The 23,040-nt window shown below is 36.5% G+C and overlaps 1 long non-coding RNA gene across 1 annotated transcript; it reads left to right on the top strand.

Annotated features, from left to right (window-relative positions):
* The first annotated feature begins 360 nt into the window (after positions 1 to 360).
* On the top strand, positions 361 to 1,784 carry LOC116786562. The gene is made up of 3 exons (XR_004356994.1): positions 361 to 531; positions 1,128 to 1,287; positions 1,711 to 1,784. It is a non-coding gene; the product is annotated as an uncharacterized LOC116786562 (long non-coding RNA).
* The last annotated feature ends 21,256 nt before the right edge of the window (positions 1,785 to 23,040 follow it).

Raw genomic sequence — 23,040 nt, 5'->3', positions numbered from 1 at the left:
TTCTGTTCAGAATTTCCTGGATCAAAATATACAAGAAATCAAATAAATCACAGTTAATTGTTGTAGATCTGATTGAGAAGAAAAGCACTTGGACTTGGTGAACTTCATGAAATTCTCCTGGGCCCACTTTTCAAGCTTGTGCAGGTCCCCTCTGGATGGTATGCCTCCCCTCTGTTGTGTCAACTGCATTGCTCAGCATTGTGTCATCCGCAGGCTTGATTTCACTTTCTATGGCATTGATAAGGATGTTAAAGAGCACTAGCTCCAACAAAGATCTCTAAGCAACACCACTCCACTGGTCTCCAGCAGGACATAGAGTCATTGACAACAACTCTCTGTCTGTGCCCATCCAGCCAATTCCTTATTCAACAAAGAGTCCACTCTTCAAATCCGTGTGTCTCCATTTGGAGATAGGGAAGTTGTGTGGGACCATGCCAAAGGCTTAATAGAAGTCTAGGTAGATGACATCAGTCATTCTTCCCTTGTAACTATTGCAGTCACTTTATCATAGAAGGCCACCAGATTGTTGAGGTGAGCTTTTACATACAGAGATGGCATTTGACGCTTTGGAAATAACATTAGATGTCATAACATGCTTTGTTTTCAGATTGGGTGCAAAAGAAGGGGAAACTGAAAACCAGTTGTAGGCATTCACCTCTGGATAACAATACTTCTGTGATGCCAATATTGTCTTTATCCTGCAGAAAAGCTTTCTCAGCATTACATCAAAGAGATGAGATTAGACCTCAGGCGGTTGATTCCCTGTCCTCTCTACAGACATCATTTGGCTTTAAGAAGTAGGAAGAAAATCTTTAATTTAGAGTAGTATTGGATGAACTTCAAATGATCCAGTGAGCCCTGATATTTATCTGTTCTCTTTGATGAGATGTCTGGAAGAATTTCCTGTTTCTAATGTGATTGAAAAAATTGAGACACTTTCCAAAGAAGTTTCATAACTTTTCACTTCTGGTGTTGCTTATAACAAGGAAGAACAGACTTTGAAAACCAGGGGAACTCCCTCATAAAATATTCCAGGAATTTTCTGAGCTTCCTGGAAGTTCGAAATCTGGCTCAGTCAGCCTTAGCAAAGTCTTGAGTAATATCTTCATTTTTTTCTTACATGTCAGATCTTGCTTGTGTTTTATTCATAAGTAATGAAAGAGCAAAGGAAGAACTTAAGAGACTAGAAAGAAAACGGTTGTCCCATCATGGTCTTAGAAGTTCAACTTTAGTCTTCTTTCAGTAACCTCACCTGACAAGACAGGACAGGGGTTTGCTATCCAGCAAGTAAGAAAAGGGAATGGAAGCGTATGTGGGAGAGATTATTTATATATCAGTTTAACCATATGTCTAGTTGTTTGGGGGAATTCTTTTCCTTTGAAGGTATCTATTTAATAAAAAAACGTAGTTTTCTACAGAATGTGCCAATATGGAATCTGAATGACCAGGGAACTTTCATTGTCTGTAGAACACCTGATATCACTCTAAACTTTGTGCACTTCACTGAGGCTGGAAACATAATGTTATGACCATAAATCATTCTCATGCTTTCAAAAACACTGCTTTTAAATTAGTATTATTTAAATTTTCATTTATTGAAATATCATATATTTAGGTTAATGGACTCTACCTGATACATCCACTAGGGTTAGGACAAGATCTAGAATTATAGGGACGATATTCATGTTACTGTTGTCAAATCCTTTGCAGGAAGTTTGCAAATTGGAGCAGATAAAAGCTACTATCGAATGCTTCAACACATATAAGAAATAAATAAACCAAGGAAAATGCAATGAGAACTGGAATCTGATTTCTCCTCCAGGCAGTATAAATAGTATTTATATGACAGCTACAGAATGAAACGAGGAATATGAACTCCAGAGAAAACAGAAGTAGTCTATGGAATATAAAAATTTTTAAGAACTCCTTTTGCATGCAAGGTGAGCAAAAATACTAAGACATAATGACTGGGACTACATAATACATGGGAAAATATAAACTAGGACAAATACTGTTTTTATGAATTAACATGTTAGTGGCCTAACTGGAATTTTAGAATTCCTAGTATTTTTTCTCATTGATGAGCTCACACCCAATGAATTTCTGTCACTGGAAAGGATAGTGAGATTGAAGAAAGAAATGAAAACTGGATCTTAGAATAGAATAGACTGGAAAGAACAGAACAGAGAGGTCAAACACTAAATGTCTGTGTCAAGGAATGGAAGTCAAAAGGACAGTTTTTGCTGAAATGTCTGTTTCCAATAAATATTCTTTGTCATATGGTAGCAGTCAGATTCACGAATGTAATTATTTCAGACATACCAAGGATGAAAGTGACTATCAATATTTGGTCATCAAGTAGATGTTTTGTTGAATTAAAAAATCTTTTGAGATGTCTCTTATTTTTTCTAACCTGCAATATTAAACTGCTATTTCAAAACATAGCCAAGTAGAATTATGCTATTTCAAAAGATTGTAAACTAAGATTAAGAAACGTAAAAATTATATTTTTCTGAGCAATCTGAATTAATTTCTTTTATGTGTATGCACATGTTGACAGTCTTTAATGATATCACAGTCATTATTTTCAGCCTCATTCAGTGTTCAGGATGGCTGTGGAGGTGAATCAGGGTTGAAGAGTGAGCGGTCAAGGGATCAGCAACTATGTTCATTGAAGAAGCTGCTTTTTCGTTGTTTGCTAAAAAAAGAACAATATGACTTGTAGATCCAGCAGCGTCTTGAATTAAATTAGAAGAATTCTGGAGACTCCAAGCCTCCAACAAATCTGATGCTATACAGGACTCTAAGATACAATAACTAATTTGGTACTTTCCATTTTCCAGGTGCCCACTATAATATAATTATTACAGACCTGTAGAAATACTAAGCATTAACACCTCCCTCCTGAGTTACACTGAGCTGTGTGATGACATTTTAGACTTCTTAACAGTGCTAATTTATCTGAAAAAAACAAGCCCTAGACTGTTCAATGAGGCACCTTAATTAGTGAAAATATTTGACCCTAATTTAACCTTGTGATATGCAGACCAATGAATTTTTGCACTAGAAATAAAATTATTCCCCTCCTTTTATTGAAATGTTTCCAAGATTAATTTCTCAACTTGTGAAATATTCATATATGATAATGATAAATGTGATTGAAAACTCATAAGAAAATTAATATTCTGCCTTTGGAGCAATGTTTGAATAATGTGCATGAAGTAGGATAGTGGGCCACCCACTGAACAATAAAACAAATTGTGAAATAGTTTCTCATTTAGGAAAAAAACTATCTATCATTTGCACTTATTGAGGCAGAGTCCCCATGAGGGAGAAATTTATACGATCGCGTAATTGAAAACTGTTAAAAACAGTGCTTTAATGTACCAGGAAATGCATTAAGATTTCAGTCTTAATCCTCTGCTTTTCTCCACACTTGAATGCTTCCCTCTTAATAGTATTTTCCCTTTTTAGACCTTTTTATGCATAATTTTGTGTTTTGGCCAAAGAAATTTTCACAGAACCACTTTTGAATGTAAATTCTACTCTTGTTAAATGGCTTTTTTCTGTTCCCAGTGTCAAAATTCATATTGACATAAATAGCTACATCAGAATGACTTGTCAATATGTTTTCCTGCTTGTACAGTCTCAGATTATTGTAATCTGCTCTTTGAACATCCAAATCACTCACATTGCAAAGTCTTTAGAGGATTAGTGCTTTTTAGTTTACACAGGCTGGGGGTAGCAAAGGAGGAAGAATGAGATGCATAAGAAAGAAAAAGAGTATTAATTAGTTTACCACTTAAGTTTCTCTGCATAGACAAGAAGGCTGTATGCACAGCTACTGTCTGGATGTAACAGGGAATGACAGACGCTTGCTTCAGGCTGCTTGGTCAGGGACCATAGGGGTATATACTCTTCAGTGCTTCTTTGCCACCTGAAGGTAATCCAATTTATTGGAAGTACATGTACTCAGTAATCCAAAAGTTAACATGGTTCAAAACTGTCTGATGTTTTGCAGAGCCTTCCCAATAAAGTACTTGGTGACCCTGTCTGAAGAGTTCCTTTTGAAAAGGCATGGGTAAGGAAGCCATGGACAGCCATTGTGTGAACACTCTTCAAACTAGCAACACAACATGGGTTCCCTGCGTGCAAGCATAAAAACTAAGTGAAAATTAGTCAGCACTTGGACATAATTAGTAAGCTGAAACAGCTGGAATGTGAAGGGCATTAAACCTTCCTGCAAAAGGTCAGGGCCAGACTGAGAATTGGGTCGTGAAGTATGTAGCTAAGCCAGCTACATATCCCTTAGCCAGATCATTCACTCTTTCTAAGTCTTTTGAGAGATACTCACAAGCTTAGCATGAGGCAATATCAACTGATAGGATTCCTACCAGTTAGGCAAATTCAACAGGCAAAACGCTCCATTTATTTTTAACATCAATGAATTTTCATGAAAAGACAGCTGTTTGTGAACCACAGGCCTAGCAGTTTAAGCCTCTCCTCATATTGTCAGCCAAGTTCCTATCAGTGTAGGGTATCAGCAAAGCAGAATAGCAAGTAGCCATTTCTCAGATGGCAGCAGGGTCAGGAGCCAGCACTGTGTGCATTTGTAATTCTAATGACCCCTAAAGATCAGAGTGCTGTGCATATTGCGTCAAATTTACCTTTGCAATTTACAGCAAGCTAATCAGATACTAACCTTAAAGTTCAAACAGAAAAGGAAATGTTTCCAGCAGATAACACTTTTTTATAGCTATTCTCATATAAACTCTGGAATTCTTCCAGCTCAGAGGAATGTGAATGACTTCTGAAGATATCTCTAGCAATTATGATGGCTATCATAAAAGCATTCGAGTCACTGTGATAAGTTATATATTGAGAAAAGTGACTATACCAGCAATTAAAATCCACTCATGACAAAACAAACCAAAGATTGAACTGTGTCATCCCCTGGAAAAGGAGAAAGGGTAGGTTCCTATTTAATTTTTAACCTCTTTGCTTCTGTCTAATGGTGGTTGTATGATGTAAGATAGACCAGCACAGGGCAATTAGCAGTTTATATTCAACACAGACAGACTCTTACCAGGTAATCGTCCATATTGTTATCTATTTATTTCTCTGACAATAAAGCTGTATTCCAACTTACACTGTAAGTACTATCAGAGCAGAAAAGTATATAGCAATATGTTTGTGGTGAACTCTGTATTCACATTGTAGGTGCTACTACAGTGTGAAAAGGAATAAAGTATGTTTTTCCCAGTTATTGCCAAGACCTGCTGATTTTCAGTTCAAAACTTCAGAGGAAATAGAAAACTGTAAATTCAAGAAGCCAGGTTTGAATTCTCTAGTTTGCATCACCTATAACAGCTGATGCAAGGTATGTGTGTGAAAAGTCATGAATAGTAACAATAGTATGTTACATAACTTATGAAGCAAGATATACTCTTTTGTTTTCATAGCTTTCAAAAGAATTCTGTATACTTCAACATTATCTCAGTGCTATTTGAAAGATGTTGATGTCATTCTGAGCTACCCTTGATAGCAAGGAGGTTGCCAGAGGGAACTTCAGGCCATTAAAGGAAGCAAGTTTTGCTTTTGCATTCCAGAGAATTCTGCAGAACTGTTAAAAGCCTACTGAGGTTCCTTTGACAATACCCCTCAAACACTGCATACCTCTCACTATCTAAACTGTGCACTGGCTTCAGATTTTTTAGTATATTGCAAAAGAGCAATCACGCACACAGAAGTATTGTGGCTATTAGTCATCACCGGTTATGTGAGGTGTGTACTTATGAGCGTGTTTAAAAGCAAGAATAATCTTATAAATCCTCACACTGTGAATACTTCAGAAAGGACAGTTTGAATGGCTTTTCTACCCTAAGAATTCATATTGCACTTTGTAGAACTGAGCTGTACGTATGTAGACTTTTTTCCTGTTGTTTCCAGAATGTCTTAGATCATATTCTACACTTCTATCCTGCTCACAGTACTTCTAGCATACACAAGAAACAATTTACAATTTCTAAGGAACCTACTCCTGGAAGGAGTCCCTGTGTACAGCCTTAACACTGTTCAGCCTGCTTCCACTGAAATTACGCATCTGCACAGCTATGTAGCAAAGACAGATACCTTAACAGGAAATGAGTAGTTTTACATTTATTTGCTAAGAGCAAATGAATAAATGTTTCTTGCAAAGAGTACAAGTATTTTTGCCAAGAGAAATTTTCTCACTCCCTGCTTATATTTCTGAGGAAGTGTTTTGTTTAAATAACACAAGAAGTGATCAACTTTCATGTTCTAAAAAAGGTTATCTGATGACTGAAGTAAAAATGAGTCTTGTGAAAGGCCTTGCTTAAAATATTTCCTCCATGTCTCTCAGGTGTACAGGGGTGAGGGAACATCAGGGCAAAGTCTCCAAAGTTGAATTACTGTCATATAGAAAGTGGGACATCCCCCTCTTAGAGCTCCTCCAGAAATCAGAATGAACAACACAATTTTTTTCCAGAAAGTTCTTGATCAGGCCTTTAATTTTTACAAATTTTAGCCTATGCTCTGTAGATTTTACCTGGGGAAAAAGCTCTCCCCACTTTTTTGCTCTACATGTTGCTCCCATCTCTTACTGGTTGTCTTGCTCTCTTTGTGGTGCTTACTGTTCAGGGACAAATTTTTAGAACATTTTTCCCCTGTCCAGGATGTATTGCAATGTCTTCACTCGCCTCTTTCCCCAGGAACTAAGCTGGCAAAACACAGGGAGGGACAAACTTGGATACACAAGCAGGAACAAGTACCTACCAACAGAAGGTGGGGAAGGACAGGGAGAGAAATCATTTGGGAGTGCCTTAAGAAGATATTGTTGCTCAATAACGAGCCTTATCCCAATTATCTTTGTAATTATATGCTTGAGGTCTGCCTAAGTTAGTTGAGTATGTGAATAAAACTTCTGGCTCATCTTTAAAAATAATAATATTCATCTGTGACTAAGGAAATTGTAGGACACGGAAGGGGTTGAATTGGTAGTCAGTTACGTTTGAAAGTTAAGTTTGATTTAGCTTTTCACAAATTTCAGATTGAGTTTAGAACTGACTCACGGCGCTAGAGCATCAGTGTGTACATTCTAATGCTTGGGTATTCTGGACAACAAATGTGGCAACCTATATTATCTTGTAAATATTTGCATCTGCTATTTCTTTTTGCACTGTCAGGTAAATTGTGCACTTGCGTTAGCAAAATGACATAAGATGACCTAAGTAAATAAACAATAGACTCTAAGGAGTAAATTTTAAAAATCCTGTATCATCTGTTCACTGATAATTAGCAGTGCAGTTATTTTCTGAATAATGTAAAACTAATTCTGTATAAAGGTATCATTGGGAGATACATTTTTTCAGTGATGAAATATTTTGTAGTATTTTATTATTAACCAAGCAGACATATTTCAATTCAGGTTGTGTGATTACCTTATTTCAAATTACAGACTAGAATTTACATGTGTTATCTATTATGCGTTATGCATTATCACTGTCAATACACCACATTTAAGACTAAGACCCTTTAATTTTATATAATGTTCCTAGCGGATACTTTGAATTTTAGGTTATATTGGTAGTGCAATATCAAATTACATTAGTATACAATTATATTTACATAATAAACAAACAAGCTGCATTGGACAGTGACCATAATCTGTTGTTATCCTTGTCGAGTTAGTCTTGGCTAATGAGACCTAAATTAATGAACAAATACAGCTCTTACTAGCAGAGTTCTGAGTAATCCCACTGAGAAAAAATTTGCATACTTACAAGCACTGAGATGAAACTGTGGAAAATAGGGCTGAACATTAATTTGGCAGAAATCATTTGCATACATCAGTACTGGGAAAACATGGGGATTTTTTTTTCTTTATGACAGAACAGGTTTCTCATAAGAAAAATATGAAATATTAGCAAAATGAAACCCATTTTCTAGAAAACTTACAACCTTGTCCAGCTTGACATCAATAAATTAATGGTATAAATAGTAGACTATGTGCCGCAACTTAGCAGCATGTAGGCTACTATCTAATGCTCAACTAACACATTTTATTTTGGTGAATTAATTTGCATTTTTGCTGAATAAAGTCAATACAATGATCTGAACTGTTGCTAAATTCTCAAATAGGGTTCTTCATCATGAATTTCCTGAGGACGTCTGTACTTGTTTCTCCAGTTGATCATCAGCCAAACAGAAAGCAAATATTTCTCTCACCTATTGAGAAGTTCCTTATGACCCATTTATTTAAAAGAGAAAGTTATTCAGGATAAAGCCCCCTCATCATGATTATATGTAATGAAAGAGAAAGATTCAGTGGAGTTCTGCACTTTTGTGTACAGCTCATTGCTGTGAAAAGGATTAGGAGTGAGGAAAAGTGAAATTATGTGGAATCCAGACATTTCTGGATGCTATCCAGAAATAGCATCACTATTTCTTCATATAATGGCATATATTCTCCCTATGGTATATGATTATCCTGTGTACCCTAGCAATGCTAAGCTAGTTTGGTTTCAGTAAATCTTGAACTACTTTATACTATGCTTCAATGAGAAGCGTAATGCTATGTGTTAGAAAAAGACAATATGTTAAAAATTCCTATAGTCATAATATTGCTGTTGGAACCAAGTGTCTAAGTATTCTAGCACTCATGATGTCTTTATGTTTATGACTGAGTAAATGCCTACCTACTGACCTTTTTTCCTTGAGGGTAGAAATTTGCATATGTATTTGTGTGTGTGTGCTTACTTCAAAAATTGCTAATTACTTTGACTATCCATTCCCTGCTAAGCATCTACCTTTCCTTACCTCAGGCTCAGAGGAAACCTATAAAATCTCAGGAAAGGATGTTCAGATACCCATTATTATGTGACTACAATGTCTGAGATTGCGGTCAATATGGGATTTGTTTCCAGTGTAATCTCTGAAGTGTAGCTGAGATATCCAAAGGTTTGTGAGACATTCATGTGTTGTTAATAATTATGATGAAGGACCTACAGGTGACTTGTGGCCTTCTACAGTGGCAACCATAGGTCAGACAGAGTACCCTCTAGAATCTCAGGAGAACTAGACCATCTCGTCTCGGTAATGATTTCTGAAGTCATATGCAGTCAGTGTATCTTATTGGATACAGTGGCATCCACAGAGGTATTTAAAGTACCCTACTGCAAAAACACCTTTAGTCAACTGATGTTTAAATTAATTGTATAGTTCTCTGGGTTTCAATAACTGTATCAATGTCATATATTTCTGTTGTCTACAAAGAAATTCTAGACTATAATGGCACTGTAATGTCTATAAAGTAGACATAAACATTTAAGTACCTTGATCTGTGAGCTGAACCCTGTATAATAGTCTCCAGAAGGGTTTGAGTGCCTAATACATCCCATGTCTTACCTGGAAGCCTCAAATGAATTTGCTGGAACTCCTCGGACATCTAATAGGATCATTGCTGTCTCTGTGGGTGAATGAATCAAAGCCTGGATGTCCTAAATCAGGTGAGGTAAGTCTCTTCCAGACCCTCTAAAATTTATCAGAAATGTTTATCATACTTGGTATTAGTGACTAGTTAGATACATTTTAATACATTTTATACAATAAAATCAAGTAGTATATAATCAACAGGAAAAAGGCAGACTAAAATTTCCATGATGCCAAAAAACCTTAAACTGTGATTCTAGTTCGGGATGCATTTATAGTGGCTGTTTTTTCTGGCAGAAATAACTGATATAATAGAGATTTGAATAACTCAGTGGTAGGTTCTTAGCACCTAGCTTTATGATCTAAATAAAGGGACTGTAAAGAAGCTGTTGTTGCTTGTCATGTCCCTCAAGACAGCTATTTTGATGTAAAATACTGAAGAAGAAAAAGAATGCAGTTACCACCCTAGTGCAAAACTTTGTGGCTCCAGAACATGCTAGGAATGTATTTGATTTTTTCAAATTCATAAATCATGTTTATGCTGATTGTGAATAACCAAACTATTCAAAACCCTTTTGAAAGTAGGATGATTGTACTACTCAGCTTATTAATTGTAACACAGCACTTCACAAGCAGGACTTTGCTCCAGTCCCCAGCTAGCCTCAGTTATGACAAGAATGGTGATGAATCACTAACATTCAACAGTAAAACCAAAGCTAGCATACAGGTCTCTGCACCAATCTCCATACAATGTGGCATAGAGATTTAAGCTTAATTCTTTCTTTAGTGAGATATATGCCTAAATCGAGGCACTTAGTAGCTTAAGTCTCCTCAAGAGTTAAGCAGAAAGGGAGATATTCCCCAAAAGAAATTTTAAGTAGGGTCTCCACTGCATGTGTAAGGAATCCTAGACATGCTAACCCCCTAATATAGGTAACTAAAATAAGGTTCCAGCATTACTTCCAATAGTTCACATAAAATGCAGTTTATAACCCTTTATTTATTACTCCTTTATGTAAATTTAGCCCTAATGATCACTGCAAAGAGATGAACAGGTATATGTTGTCCTCCTCTGTGCATCTTGCAGGTTTAGATGGAAAAGGTCTGAGAGTTATTATCCTAATGACCTAAGGCAAAAAGATGGGAGAAAGATTTTGTGGATAACTTTACTCCATAAAGCAAACGGATGAAGCTTGTAAAATTCTTGCTATGAACAAAGGCGATCAAGGACATCCTGATCCAGACTGAAACACAGAATATAGTGATACTAGAAAAGATGCAGAGATTTTAAAATTCAACCTTTCTTATAAAAGCCCATGTAACATATGTATGTTTACAGACTTATACTTCCAATGACATCTGTTCTGTTTAGCACTTTCACCATATGTAGACCACAGATGTACTATCAGGCAACTAATCATGATCTGCACATAGACTATTTATTTTTCATATATTATAATGATATATAGAGATAATACACACACTTCTGGAAAACGTCAATTGCCAAGAAAAATGGTGCTTTAACGTATCTCAGCTAACTCTCTCCCTGTCAGTCTGCAACAAGGAGGAAGACTAGCGTGCTTTTGGTAGATGTGATGAAAGGAAAGACAGCCAACCATTGTACTAGAACTTGTAAGCACAAGACACCTGGCTTTGGCACAGGTAGGCTTCCTGTGAGATTTTGACCATGATGTCCTTAAAGCTTTAGGAATGCATCAGCAGGATGTTGCAAGATGTCTTGCACAGCAAAGTCGCAAGGAAAAGCAGCATGAGATTATGAAGTCCAAAGACACTTTTACGGAAAACAGTTTTGTCTCATTACCCCGCTACACACATTAACAAGACAGGAATTATACATTGTGTGTGCAGAAGTCAACTTTTATCCCACCCAACATAAGATTTGAATAATTAGTATTTTTTAAGTGTTAACATGCTTTCCTGATGAATGATGAAGGAAATACTTCTATAAAGAAAACACATAATCCTTTAGCATTAGAGGAACTTAACACTGTTTCTAGAGTAGTAAATCCTATGGATTTACCTATTCTCTAGACTTGTGGCCTGATGAGAAAGCACAGTTCATGGTGATAATATTTTATCTCATTTACCTTCAAAACTGCTGTAAATGGTCCCTGGTCTGTGCAAAATGAATTGTGCCTATGTGTCTACGAATTATTGTGAATTAGCATGAAACACTAACAAGCAGGGGTCCTAGCAACTTAGTGCCCTGGTCCTTAAGCTAACTTCAGACTTGCTGGACTTGTGAAAAAACTGATTAAGGATAAAAGACACTACTTGTGTCACAAGAAAGGAAAATGTGAAATAACTGTATTTTCAGAAACCCCTCCAAAAGCATTTTGACACAAATTCCTTTCCCTTGTAATGTCAAATCTCACAGTTTCCAGGGGTTGTCTTGGGCTTTGCCCATTAGAGAGGAGAGTCATCTTGAAAATGTCAGGTATCTCAAGGAAAGTGGTCTTGATCAGAATAGCTGGTAATAAGTAATTCATGGCAGAACCTGGTTTATGGACAGAGCTTTAAAACAGCCATTTTATCCATCTTATCGATTCCCCCCCCCCTTTACTTACAAACAAACGACTGCAATTTGCTTTTACGTATAAAATTTTGCTTGTAAAATGTTTTCTTTCATCAAAATACACTTGGGAGCTGAGGGGAAGGAACGTAGCTTTGTTTCTTTTTTTTTTCTTGAACAAGAAAAAGCTCACATAAGCTATTTTAACATAATTTGCCCCATTTTTTGCATATTTTTTGATAAATAAAGTCTTTTGACTAATTAACTTTATTGACCACTCATTTTAACCAACAGAGGAGTAAAAGCAAATGTTTGTGAGATCTCACTTCAGAAAGGTCAATTTTTTCTTCCGGTTCTCTCTTTCTTTTTCCCTATCTGTCCTTCTGGATGTGAATATATGCCACATCATTGCTGGCTGTACACCAGACAGGTCTTCAGGGCTGTGGCTGCGGCTGCCTGATTGATTGTTCCAGCATGACTTCTCTGGCTCTATGCACTTAGTGAGATGCAGTAACTATTAGGCACACCTATTTGCATTGAGTATTTGCATTCCTCAGCATTTTCCAAACCATTTCATTGGAGACAGTAAATATTAATTAATGGTCTTGGAATTTGTCCAATAAATTTCCAACGAGATACCTCACGTGCTGTTAACAGTATTACTGTCACATATAGAACACAAACTATGCCGTATGTGACAATTTGAAATCCACTATCACGTTTCTGAGGAGAGTATATATGTGTGTGTGTGTGTGTGTGTGTGTGTATCTTCAAAAAGCTAAAAGTAATACTCAGAGTTTGTAATAGGATGTGGTGGGTATCACTTTTCAAGTCTTTCTCCTTTTTAATCCTTTCCTTATAATTATTCCTATTAAAAATCCACCAACAATTTTTACTTGATATTTTCAAAAATATTCACATTTCAGACATTCCAGTCAACTCCAGTTTATAAATATCCATCAACCAAAATCTTACTAAGCCGTGGACCTGAATACGAGAAACACATTGGTACCGGATAGGAAAAAATCACAGAACAAACATGGCTTAGATATGAAACAGTAACTTTCCAAAAGACAGACTGAGAGCATAATGCAACGTGAAAACTGACACAGGTTGTGTTACCACATGTTTCCATGAATAAGATAAAGGAAAGTGTTACTTCACTAGTAACCAAACTTCCAGGAACCTTCTCCAGTTGTCATAAAAGACCCATCAGGTAGATTTTTTTGCATACAGATGAGTAAACTATTTTCTGAGAACTACTTAGTAAATTGACATGGAAGATAGCATATCAGTGCACCTCAAATCATGGCTCTTGAAATAGTTTTTCTAGGGCATTCTGATTTCCATTGTCCTATTTTAGCATTTTGCTTTGGTTTCTAAAAATCAAGCATGATTTATTTTTTAACAGAATCATACTAGTAGCATTTTATTTTTACTAACATAATTAGCATTGGATTTTGATTCTCTTTTCTTATTTGTCAGCAACATAAAGTAACACAGTTCTTGGAGATCAACATTTTCTTTGCCCACTATATTATAATCAAGATTGGGTTTGTCCATAGAACTTTTAACCTACTATCTGTTTTGGCCCCAAACTGTAATCTAGTGTTTCTTTGGAAACTGTCTCAGTCATGACAGGGGACTGCTTATCCTTTATGATATGAATTAGGAGAGGAGATTTCATGATTCATTACCAGTTTAGTCCATTTCCCACCCATTTAACCCTGAGACTGGAGAATGGTTGAATTTAGAGTAGAAAATAGTAATTTTTTTATAGCCCTTTCAGTGAGCTGGTGACAGGAGTATTGCACTAGTCTGTGCAGTTTTACAAAATTTGACCTGTGCCAGAGAGCAGCTTCTCCTTAAAAATACCTTGTGCCAGTTCTCTCTCTGGCTATTCTGATGCAGATGAAATCATTCCTAATTCCTGCTTTTACATAAGCAAAAACTTACACATAGGTATAATCCATGTTCTATTACCTCATCACAATACCATCTGAGCATCCTACACTCACTAGTGAACTTTATCATCACAATAGTCCTGTTTCTAAAGATAAGACACTGACATACAGTAAAAGATTAGTCCAAGGTCATGATGGGAATGTGCCTGCACCAAATGCTGCAGTACAGAATGGAAGCAGTTAGGGTTGTCTTACCATTCTCAGCAGCATAAACATTCAGCATTATTTGTTTCTGCCCTTATCTATATTGTTTTACATAAGAGGTACTTTGGCTATCTCTAGGCTTTTCTACAAAGTTATTTTTAGTTTCAGGCTAATATGGAGTTATTCAGAAATAGCTGCTGCAGGAAAGCTACTCCTTACTAATCCTTTTTGGACTCTATTCTTGAGCAAAAGAAGCTAAATTGCTACAAAACCTGTAAAAATAAGTTTTTAAATCCATTTTATCTTGCATGTGCATTTAATTTAATTTTATTTATTTAAGTAATTATTTTATTCAATTCTCAAAAAGAATGTATGAAGGCAAGAAAGAAAAGAATTAAATTTTAATAAAGGAAGAAAAGCATCTCCAAATTATCAAAGATCTGGTGTCTCATCTCCTTTTAAATTATACTTATTGCAAATAATTTAAAGGTGAACATCCAGTTAACATGTGAAATAGTTATGATGTAGGGTCTGAAGACTGGTAAGTGCTAACAGCTTGAGGCTATGCACAACTCTGTTTATATCAGAATTTTAAATTTCTCAAATTTGTGAGAATTATTCTCAGAAATAAGAATATGCTGAGGGAAGCTTCAGCACACATGTAATCAAAGTCTTGAGATAAAAAATTTAGAAATCTGGTTTTACATTACAGCAAAATTTATTGAAGAAATGTGAATAGTCATTGGATGTTCAGATGATCAGATGTTTTCTTCCTGCCTTTTGATGACCTGGACAAGGACATTCAGTCTCTTCAGAATTCTTGCACTTTCTGTACGTCTCCCATGTTTGTTCCAAATCTGATTAAAACCACATCTATTCAATCACAGAGATTTTTCAGAATACAGTAGCTAGGATTCTATTTCAGAATAGACAACATTGCTGCATGAATCCAAATTTGATTCTAAGTCTTACCTGACACAGATGTCCTTTGACACATCAATTTGAACACAAATTTCAAAACCAGGTACTAATTTCCAAAGTTCAAATTTACAATTTTCAGAATTTAAAACTTTGGTGTTTACTGTTATACTCTAAAAAGATATTTTTAAACAGTTGAGGGATTGTACTTCAAATGGAAGAATTGAGATGGCGTGTGTTAGTTAGTTTTAACTAATGCTACAGAATAAATTTCCTTCTCTCCCTTGTTATTTTTTTTTTCCTTTCTTGTTCCTGTTGTTTTTCTCTGGTTTATGTTTACTTCTTACAATCAATGGTATTCACAATTTTAAATTCTGATTAGAATTCAAAGGGGAGATGAAGTTGCCAAGAAACTCTGAAAATCCAGGACTTGATACTGTGTGGTGGAACAAAAGCTCATGTAAATTTTGGTCTTCATTCTCTTTGCCTGTCTTTTAGATCATGCATGAATCATACATGGCTGGATCCCCAGCAACAGTAGTGCCACGTTACAAAACTAGAGAAAAGAATTTGGAAGACATGTGGCTTACTCAGTACCTGCCATTGTCTGATACGGAAAGACTGGAAATTTTAGCACTCCTTGTAATATTTTGAGAGAAAAAGAACCTGTTCTCTACTAGTTTATGTTTTTCATGAAGATGCCATGTGCATGCTTGTTTGCATATAATTGGTATGTGGTGAAAATAACAGAGTTGCTGTAAATAACACAGTTCCACTAACGTCAGGATATACAATCTGTGGATCACTCTGTGATGTCTACTGCCTACACCATGGAGCTGTGAGTTTGAAATCAGGAAAGATACTGAAGCTCTTTGCAATTTTTGCATGAAAGGGTTTATAACACTTCTCCTCTCCACATTGCACCCTGATGCTAAATAAACTCATTAAGGCAACTGAAGGGGAAAAAATAAAGAATCAAAAAACAAAACAGCCTCACCTTGCAATCAAGTTGTTTATCTTCTATCTTCCTCAGTGGAAAGAAATGTGTATGTTAACTGTGTATAAATTTATGCATATTATATAAATATACATGCATATTAAGTAGTATCTCCTTTCCTTATTAACACTTATGTGTTTTGGCAGGCACTACAAAACAAGCAGGTGGTCTGTTATGAACTGATAGTGTTGTCAAAGTCTGAAGAGCTGCGGGAATTCAGACTGAATTTGCATCCAGCCAAACTCAGCATAATTGTTATTGGCACTTATTGCAATGAAACCTGTCAGGGGTGGAAAGAAAGATATGTCACTGTGTCTGGCCAAACACAGGAGGGAAGAGTACAAAAACGTTTATATTTGTCATTTGTATTTCAAGTTCTTCCCAGCGGAAAACCATTCTCCTTATTCTTCCATGTTTGTTTGCAAGGCATTCATAGCTTACTAATCTACTAGCAAGTTATATTACAATATATTACAATAACATACGAACTTCTGATGGAAAACTCTAGCTACCAGCCACCACATGTTGTGTCTGGATGCTCTCTCTAGTTTTGTATCCTCCTAATATTAAATCCCAGATGCTTCAAGGAAAGACATGATCCCTGAAATGTGCTTACTAGAACATTCTGTGCATAGGGAGAAAATTCCTTCCTGATTTCACTTGTTCAATTTGTACCCCAAAACACCTAGATAAGTGGTACCTGTAACAGTGCCACTTCAGCTGCTGTTTTTCCATTGCTCTTTATGATTTTTTTTTTTTTCTGAATAAGAGTTGAAATCTTGGAGGGGAATAATTAGTCCTCGCAGTAACTTATCTCAGACTTCACGTGTTAATTATATGGTGAGTAAAATAATGACTCCCCTTATAATACTTCTTAAAAGCACACAAAGGCGTACACCTTCTCAAGACATAACACCACAGAGCAGCCAGTGTGCCAACTATTAACATCACAGGCGGAAGCGTATCACAGGTGGTCTGTGTACAGCCTTGATCGTGCCAGTGAAAATGAGAGGACAGAATGGAGTCGGTACATGGAAAAGATTGATTTACATCTTCTCAGCATGACAGATGACATATCTCAATCAATAGCCTGGGAAGAACAAAAAACCTGTGAAGATTTTAGACTGTCTGTCAAATACCTCTTTCCTTAGCAGTGGGCAGGCCTCAGGATTGAAGCTGAGACTTATACTTAATTTTTCCTAGAAATCACCATTAAAACATTCATGATAGCTGATCTGTGAGGAAATTTGGAATATATTCCTTCACGTGTCATGCTGCCACAGAGTCATCCACAAAGAGTGCATTTTTTTATCCTTTTCATAAATTGACATGTTCTTATTCACAGAATATCAGGATCATGGTGGGAGCTTGACTTTCCTTTCTATACTGTGCAGCAATTTGTCAAGAAATTAAGAGCTGCATATTTTAACTTTGGATTGCATACTAACATTTTTTCAACATATGTTTATGTCTAGCATATCCAGTGTTAGTCTGCAAATCAGCATGATGAGTGCTAAATTGCCAAGAACGACTCCTTTAATTACATATGTATACATGCAACTCCAATATACATGTAAGTGAAGAACTCCACTCAAACCAGCCCTCTAGGAAACCAAGACCTACATCTCAGATACTTAATTGTTAAAGTTTCATATGGTCATATAGCACCAAAGCAGGGTGTTTCAATCTTTGTGCACATGATCATTCATTCACAGAGACAGGCCTCACTACTAAGTTCCTGACAGGTTTTACAACAGTAAAAATACTAGAAATCTTCTCAAGTACAATCATAAGTACTGTTATATAGATAGTTTGAAACTTAATTTAGTGGAATACTTGTTTATTAGTACAGTGGAAAAATACATTACAAACTTAAAAAAAAAATTGCTGATACTGCACTATTAAACATTTCATTTCTCTAAATCTGTTATACTTTATACTCATTTTTCTTTTTGTTCTCTTCTTAAAAAAAATGTCAGAATCAAAATTCAAGATACAACAGGGCTGATGTCTGACTTTTCAAATAAACGAGAAGTGTAGAGCTGGTAAAACTGGTACTGCAAAATATTGGAAAAAATATTGTATTTTGTTTACAGAAAGCTTATGTTTGGGGATGTTTGAAAGTGACAACCTTTTCAGGGAGATAAATAAACAAATAAACCTTCATAGATTTACATAAAATACTTCCAGTTTACATTTCTCCCTTTCTGGTTTGACTAGACTTTCTTGTAAGTAATGATATGGGTGGATCTGGTGACTAATGTTGTTTTCGAGCTTCTAGCCAGCCAAGAGCTTTCCCAGACTTTGGTCCTGTTCATCTCATCCACTAAGAGCCACATAAAAAGCTGGGGAGAAAGGAAGAAGAAGAAGAGAAAGAGGTCAAATGATGAGGGTGTAGGGGATTGCAATTTACAGTCTATCAGGAGTTAAAGCACAAATACTGTAACTGTTGAAGTGCCTTTGAGCTTCCACTGATATTATGTCAGCAAAATATGGATTCCACTACGTCAGCAGGTGATAGTCTAGTACAGGAGTCCTTGCAGAGATTCTCTGCTCTTTGTAAGACAGTTCTGAAACAGTGCTATCCCTGTTCCTCTGAAACCCACTGGAAACAGAAAAGTTAGTGTTCACAAATACATCGGCTGGTTTATGAATTACTTGTGTTCACAAATACATCGGTTGGTTTATGAATTACTCTGTACAACTGTAAACAGTAATTTTGTTCTGACTTTGGGAATGTGCATGAGGTAGCAATCTCTGGCACAGCCTTATGCAATGAAAACCAAAGGATCATGAAAAGAAAAAGTTCCCCATGCAAAAAATATGTATATATAATTCCAAGGCATGATCATCAAAAAGTACTGTCTTGGGCCTCAGCTGAACTACAGAATAACACATCCTGTTTTTATCAAAAGGGAATCATACATTCATGGGGGTCAAAGGCCCATTTGTTAAACAAAGGCCAGTTACATAGAAACACTTGGGGAAAAGGGATTCTGGTGAACTGGTGGAAAATATGCATTTGTGTATTGAATTCCAGTGAATTAACCAGCTAGAAAATGGATTCTGGGTGGTATGGGTTTTTTCAAATGTTCACCTATAACTCAGTATGAGCCTCTAAAACTCAGCTGTTTAATCACCGAGGTACTGAGGTTACACCAGCCTTAGCTTTGTGTTTCAGGTCAGAGGTGTGGACTTGAAGTTAACCTCTTAATCACTCTCACCACATTTTTGCACACATTGTGAAAGTCTCTTAAAGCACACAATATAGATTTTTTCATATGAAACTAAATTGTATCCAGAACTAGAACTTCAGGAGCATGCCCATTACATTGCTGCCACTAATGGACACTCAGTACCCAGGGCCAGGCAACAGCCAAGCCAAAGTAAATCCCTGAAACATGTTTAACATGATTGTGAGGGCTCAGCTGCAGCTATTTCCCCATACAGATCCACTGCACTGCACAAGTTGTTCATATTGACATAGGTTGAGCGAATTTCGTCTTTATCTGACCAAGTGTGGTGAGAAAGGACTGGCTTTGGTTCCCAACCCAAGACAAAAAATTAAAAATATGTGAATATTAAGTGGAGAGAGGCATTTCCCTGCACCTCAGGCTTAGAGACATCTTTGTAGCTGGAGGATGAAGATACTTTCTTCACTGTAGGTTAAGTTTAAGCAGCTGTGTTAGTGTCCTGAATGCTATGGTTCCCACTTTTAGGTAATGAATTGACCACAGACATAATATAAACAGTTGAAGTACTTGACTGAGCACTGGGAATGCCACAAAATGCTAAGCAACTAAACCCTAGTATTTTAGTATGTCTGAGTAACAACAGTACAACAAGGTGCACTTTAGAATTTTCAGATGGCACTCACAAAGTTTTCTTCTAAGAAAATGAGACAGATCTTGGGACTTCATTTAAAGTACTCAAAGAAATGAGCTGGCATCACTTGTAGTACCTTGTGTTTGCCAGAGGCTAAGAGTGTACGTGTAAACACTGACTGTAAGTCAGCTGATACTCTTGCTACATTATGTTTGCTTGCTTGTGTGTCTGTATGTTTGCAGAGGTATTCAGATTAGACAATTGTGGTTGCAATGTTTTGCTGCCCAGTATCAGTGGTTGCTTTGCTGCAGGAGTCATTTGTAAAAAATGACAGTTGAGACAAGAGCCCCAAAAGCTGAAGAATCACATAAGACCACGCTTTTGCTACTGGACTAATACACACCAGCTAACTGCTTTTTAAGTGCATGAAGCAGTCAGTCTGGTCTGAACTCAAAGTCATTGTCCCACAAACACACAGAGCTGCAGCAGGTAAATTTGGTGTACATTTCCCTGGGCTACAGTAGTTCATGAAATAACCACCCAGTATCTCCTTCCACAGAGAGAAGGTAATTTAAAACGAAGATAATTTTTGCCCACTTCACTAAGAAGTTGAAGTAGGAAAATTATCTGAAAGACAAAATGGGCCCCACTTCTTTCCTCATGTGTCTGCCTCCTGTGGAGCCGAGCATGTAGGAGTTCACATTCGGTGAGATTGGGCTGGAGTGGCAAGTTGGGGCAAAAATCCTTTTTTGGCCTGAAAACCCACTCTAAGCTGGAATCCTCTGACTTACTGACAGAAAGACACTGATGACATCTCATCTGGCTTTGGAGAATCTGGGAGCTGCTACCTTGAACACTTCTCCTTTCCTAAGGCGGTCACATGGCACATAAGCACCCTGGAAAACAGGTGTATCCCTAGCAGAAGCTACAAGTGGGACACTGATACAAGCGATAGTGACCCAATTCTCAGAGCTTGAGTTCTTTTCCATTCCTCTGTGATACTCATTTAAAAAACCACTATGTTTGTGTTCTACAAAATGCAGCGAGGTCAAAAATGTTCACATAAATCCATCTTAATCTTCATATGTACTATTCACTCCTTCACTGAACATCTCTGAGTCACTGTCTTTCTAGACAGTGGTTATGTTGTCTTCCATCACTGTTCACATTTTTTGTTCTTCATCAACAAAGGTCTAAACACCAGCTATGAAATTGCAACTTCTCTTCCTGCTGTTAGGAATTCTTCAAGAACATATACAGCCATCCCACAGAGCATTGCCTTACTAAGTCACCTACTGCTCTGACAAAGATAATTTAGGGATGATTCCAGACAAACAGAGGTCAGAGTGTGCTGTCAGCAAGAGAGGCCAGAATTGAAATTTGGTGGGCTGAATGTATACTCAGAAACACCATGCTTTCCTGCCTTTATTATTTTGTAGACATAATTGTTGAAATCTATCATATAGAGACCAGAAGGTGAGCGTCTAATCAAATGATTGCAGAGTCTTCCTTTGTGGTGTGATGGCTTTTTGCTCATTTTTTGTATGCTGAATATAAGAAGTCACATAAACTCTGACTTTTCTTGTTTGTTTTCTCTTACTGCATCTTGCCTTTGAAGTCAGATACTCAAAATCAACATCAGTTATATAAAGATACACACACACACAAAAGGAAAAAAAAAGAGAAAAGAACAAGGCAGTGGAGTCTGGAATGTCTTCAACCAAGCTATAAACTTACATGGTTAAGAAGAGCCAAACCACAGTCACTGCTGATTTAAAGGAATGCTTTTACTTAGTGATCATCTTCATGAAGCAGAATGCATGGAAACAAACATTAAGGTTTATAAACAGAAAGTAAATAAATGGTGCCCAGTGTTGGTCAGCACAAATTCATTTATAGACTCCTCCACTCAAACCATCTGCCATTAGAACAAAAAAGCACGGAAGTCCTTTGAAACTGTAACTTTTATTACAGAGTACGAAAATATCCCAGATGAGCTGAAATTGAGCCCCCTTGTGTGTATGTGTGTGCATACACATGTGCTTTCTTGCTGACATATATTATTATAGAGGTGAGCTTTCTGCAGACATTGGACTCCTTTACACCAGCTATTTTGAGACCTAGAGTAAACCAAGCACCAATTTGCAAAAAAAAATTGTCTGATCCTTACACAGTAGGTCAGCATAAATGTCCAGTCCTTTAAAGAGCACTTGAATTGGAGTGATGCATGACTTGTGTCTGAACTCAACAGTTCACTCTTACTCCGGTAGGTTTTCTTTCATTCTGAAAGAAATTCCCAGAAGAGTTGTCTGCAAAACAATGAAAATAGTAATCACACTGTGTGACTGTGATCCCAGTATGAGCAGGTTACTGGGAGGTGCCACAGGGTAGAGCTAGCAGCTCTCACTAATTCTATACATTTGTCTATATGGAATAGAATAGGATACATCCATTATCAATCCATTTGAAAATGTATCATAATATATTTCATTGTTCTTATACTATTTTTAGTGAACAATACAAGGACAAAAAGTGTAAAAGTATTAAAGATAAAATTGGGAAATGCATATTCCAAATCTATTTGAACTTATTTGAGCGTCCTGTAGCAGGCCTTCAGTTAGAAATGATAATAATGTCCGTTGACTTCAGAATAGAACTAGCTAAGCCTCTGTTCCTAGTAGATTTGGCCAAACTATAAATTCTGGAAGATTTTTTTTAATGTATTTTTAAAATTACCCTTATCATTTTAAGTTAATAATAATTTGCAAATAACTAAAATGTGTGCTATTCCTTATGTAACATCTTTTCAGCTAAAAATAATTTTTATTTCTTCCCTTTTCTTTCCTATTATTTACCAGCTCCAATAAGAATGTGGCATTTCTCATAACTTCCAGTCCTTATTTTACATCCTAATCAGGGGTGGTATTAAAGTAAAATTTTATGTGTTGAAAATAAGTCCTGTCCATTTATAAAGAGCTGCATTTGTTTGGTGCAATTTGGGGAAAAGAGGACATCTACCTAAAATAATGTTTACTGAAGTGGAAAAGTAACGTGAGCCACTCACAAGGGCACAGAGAGCAGTTCAGAAGTTCAGTGGTTAACCGTGACCCAGCCTATTCTTCCTTAGCAGAAAAAATTTTCATTCTCCCAAGGGATTTCTCCAATGTGTTCACTTAAGTAAATGATTTTTTTTTTTCCCAAAAAACATG

This window comes from Chiroxiphia lanceolata, chromosome 5, assembly GCF_009829145.1.
Source record: "Chiroxiphia lanceolata isolate bChiLan1 chromosome 5, bChiLan1.pri, whole genome shotgun sequence".
NCBI classification, from domain to species: Eukaryota; Metazoa; Chordata; class Aves; order Passeriformes; family Pipridae; genus Chiroxiphia; species Chiroxiphia lanceolata.
This window is presented reverse-complemented; position numbering and strand designations above follow the sequence as displayed.